This window comes from Egretta garzetta, unplaced genomic scaffold, assembly GCF_000687185.1.
Source record: "Egretta garzetta isolate BGI_Z169 unplaced genomic scaffold, ASM68718v1 scaffold532, whole genome shotgun sequence".
Classification (NCBI taxonomy): Eukaryota; Metazoa; Chordata; class Aves; order Pelecaniformes; family Ardeidae; genus Egretta; species Egretta garzetta.
In genome coordinates this window covers 18226-22585 of record NW_009258799.1, presented here as the reverse complement: position 1 = coordinate 22585, position 4360 = coordinate 18226, and positions in this window count along the sequence as shown.

The window sequence follows — 4360 nt, the reverse complement described above, 5'->3', positions numbered from 1 at the left end:
GCAGCCGGAGCAGCAGAGCCCCACCACAGCTTTTGACCGCCGCAGCTCCCTCATTCGCAGGCCAGCGCGCCTCCACTCAGGGGAAAACGTGGCTTTAAAACGTTGCTACCTATAAAACTAAAGGCAATGACCAGCTATCGGGAGCCTAAATACAGTGTGGCGTCTGGCCCTTAGCCACTTCGCAGCCTTCCACGGGAGCTTTCCCTTAGGACGGGTTTCTAACCCATCACTTATTCCGGTTGGTTTGACTCTGTTTGCCACACCGATCAGCAGTCTTTCAAGGCGGCATGGGTTAATACACAGTTAAGCACCACAGGTCATTTAAAGGCTGATTCTGGCAGGGCAAAGAAGGAATTTCAGTGTAAACTACTGGACCATCAGTGTTTTTTTCTTTTCTACAGCCTTAACCCGTGACAGGACAGCCACTGAAATCTGGAATTACTAAATGCAGTTGCTGCCAGCTTTACACCTATGTTGAATAAAACTGCTGCAGAAGATACCCATATCATGGATACTTTTCTCGTCTGTTTCATCCATTAAGATGGAGCTGCTCATAGCTGAACTGACTAAACAACAAAGCTTTCAAACAATAGCATTGGTGATTCAAGAAAAGAAAACTACTTCTCATCTAGTTCAGTTGCCAAAGCTCAGCAATGTGTGCATTTGGATGTTTGCCCACTGCTATGTATTTATGTTCCTGTTTTTAAAAAACATTTTGTTTTGTTTTGTCTTGTTTTTTCCCCTGATTGTCCACACTGACCAAAGACACTCACTTCACTGAAGATCACAGAGGAAAATAATAGGGCAGACCACACAAAAAAGGGTGAGAAAATAAATTAAATAAACAAAGCTGGAGAGAAAATGGGAGAGGCACCTCTTCCCTCCCCTTATCTCTTCCAGTTATCCTAGGTACTATTTATAAACCACGTATGTAAAATATTTTAGGTACAGTAACTGTTTTTAGAAATAATTACTCTGAACTCCTGAAGTGGCAATAAAAACTTGCAGAGGGTCACAGCACTCACTCCATGAATACCATGAATCTAATCCTGTGATTTCGCACTTAAGAGGAAAACTTTTGTTCCTGTAACTTTTCACAGCTAAAACCCTAAGATGCCTGGGTCCAACGGAACTCATGTGACTTCTCTGAGCTAACATAAATCAAGTGAACAAAAGTTTGCAGATCCTGCCTGTTGCTAAATGATAACTAAGAAAAGGGAATGGAGCGATATGAAGGAACTCTCCAGCAACACAAGGACTGTGATAAAAACTGGCAGACCAGAAAATACGGAAAACACCTGTAATTGACAATAGCCCCAGATGATGCAAAATAACTTAATTCCTTGCACACATAGCAGCCATAGAAGAGGCACACACAGCTCAAACTAAACCCAAGGTCTGGGATGGGTCCTTGCCACCATACCTTTCTCAGAAGAAAACACAATACTGAAAGTTACCTGCTTATAAACCACCCATGTATGTATGACTGAGGCTAAATTACAACACTTTCTCACCACATTGAAGGCGTCTATTCTTTCATTTCTGTTTCCATTTTGACTACTGTAGTTCCGACAGTCATATGAACAAGACCTTTTTTATTTACTTCAGGGCCCAGAATTACCAAACCAGAAAAACGCAGACAATCAGTGGCCAGCCAAGGGTCTCATTAGGGAATCTGTGCGGTGTACTCGTTACCATGGAAACGAGAGAGGGCTGGCACGCTGTAATTTCTGTCTTGCAGGAGAATTCACCAACCCTGCCAGTAAATAAAGTTCATACATCAACAAATCAGAGCCAAGGTCAAGTAACTGAAGATGAAGCAGGCGTGCTCCATGGGTCTTCTTCATTATTAGCAGTACTAAGGTATAAGTCTTTCAAGTTGCTTTGAGCTATTATGCAGATCCAGCATGGAAATATTTAACTCAAACTAGCACTCCTTTTTGAATGCCTTTCACTGAAAAGGAACCAGAAAAGCCAATAAAAAACTCCACTACTTTAAGTCACTAACCTTCTTCTCACCCCATTCTGCTTTGCAGAAAGGTGTGCAGCAATAACCTTTGAAAGCAGAGCCTTATGTTCAACTAGTTATACTCGAATTACCAGATGCATAATAATCCTCGAGAGGACTAGTATGCTCCTCACAAACAGTAGTTAATTTTCACACCACCTCTGTGAGCTGTGCCCGGATGGGTTATCATTCCCAGAGTGCAGATGTGGAAAAACAGTGGCAACCATAGAAATGAGTGCCAAGGCTGGGATTACAGGTCTGCCCACACTTAAGACCATCAGACCTCTTCTGTCTCCGTGTTATAACTAACAGGGAAGGGAGGCATAGATGCATAAGGTCCAGAGACTGAAAATACCAAAAGATGGCACTGCTGAAATTCCGAGAGTCTCCGCTGAGCTGGAGTGCATGGACACACGACAGCCTGGTCAAAGTGGCACCAAGGCGAGGAGCAGTGGCCACTTAATGAAGGTGCACCTTGGTGACAGCCAGGTGTGAACTGATAGCCAAGCAAACTGCTACTGCTTTGGAAGCTCAGTGACTACAAGCCTGTTACCATTGCATGAATGAAATAGAATTACACCACGCTTTTGACACTTTCAATTACGTTCAGTTATAGGAAACTTCCTGGTGTAGTACGGAGACTACCAGTGCGCAGATGTACCACTACAGGAGCAACATCAGGATGTATCTGCTTATAAAACAAAACAAAACACCAGCTTGCTAACAATGGCTAGAGAAGTACGTGAGCTGTTACAGTTTTTCCACAAGCTTTAAGTGACCTCCTGGAAACCTAGGTATTTTAGCAGAATACAATAGAAGATCTGTGCCACGCTCCAGAGATGAGCTATGGGAATGCCAGAAGGGGTAACTCCACAGCGTTCATCTCTCACAACAAGCTGCACACGGCATGTAAGACCACCTATTATCCCCTGAACACTTTCTGTTAATACTTAGTTCACACTGTATCTTTTTGCCAATTCTTATCTCTTTATTACTCATTTGGGCGCAAGGTTTTTAAAGTATCAGGTTGCTTTGTTAGTCCACCTAGAAAGGATTTCAAGGAGCTGATAAACTTGAGCACGAGGCTGAAAAACAGCTTTTTGCTGAAAGCCACAGGCATCAGGGGAAGAGGGGCTGCAGGTGTCGCTGAGCAGGTTGCGTGCCTGGCTCAGCACAGGACAGCAGGCGAGTGCCTGAACCACGCACAGGCTGCTGACTTGGACTTCTGTGTGGCTTTAGAAGTGGGCAAAAATGGGTTTACCCAAGCCTGAAATGACGTTTGCAAAATCAGCCTGAGACAAGCAGGCAGATCTGACCCCTCCAGGCGATTTCCCTCGGCAGGTAATGCCAGTCGCTTGGAAGCAGCCTGAACAGATGCACGTGTGCCGTGGGGCAGGCGTGCAGCCCCAGCGCGTGCTGGCTGGGGTTATTAGATTACTTGCAGCACCACACGAGCACAGCCCCGTCAGTCTGAGCTCTGAATTATACTGAGGGGAACAGAAGCAGCTGCGGGGGGAAACAGGAACTGGTCACTCCTGACCTAAAATGACCTTATGGGGTTACCCCGTTCAAAGAAGGAAGAAAGTTAAGGAAAACAAGCCCAGTCCCTGACCTGAGAGGTTGCCATCTGGAATGTGGCAAAGGGACGTAATAATTTGATTTATGCAAATTCTCCCTGCTGCTAAGAAGCACACCAAGGGCTCGGTCCCATTTCTTCTTCAAATCAATGGAAAAAGGGAAAACCATCGCTGTCCCAGGCAGTTCACAGTCAAGCTTTTTTAGCCTCTATCACAGATTTAGCATTGCAGCACTGCTTGCAGAGGTTGTATTTCTGAGAAGAATGGCGGAGAAGGCAGGCAAAAGCAAACTTCACGGATTAACAATTCAAATGTTGAAAGCCAGGCGTATACGAGGACTTCATTTTTACCCGGTGTATTGTTTTGTTTCTATGACAGATCTTCATTCACTCGAATGGGAACAGCCTTACGCTACATCTAGTACTACTGAATAACCAGCTGCGTTCAGGGGATATTTATAACCATTAGCGCTGTAGATGGAAGGTGAGTTTTAACGTATGTGTCATAGTTATTCCTTTGGCTGGAAAGCGGCTCTGTTTCTGACAGGCAGAATTAAATTGTGGAAGGCTCAATATATCTCTCCACTGTTTTCGCTCTTTTCCTTTGCACTTAACCATCTTTTCCAAGCTTGTTCCACAGTTTTCTGGGTTCCCTTATCACTCCTGCCTCGTCTCGGTGACAAGCCAAGTTTGACAAGGGCTGCCTTTCCCAGCGCCCACCCCACTGTCTGCCTGGGCCAGGATGTCAGAGGGACCCCGCAGCGCACCCCTGCCCT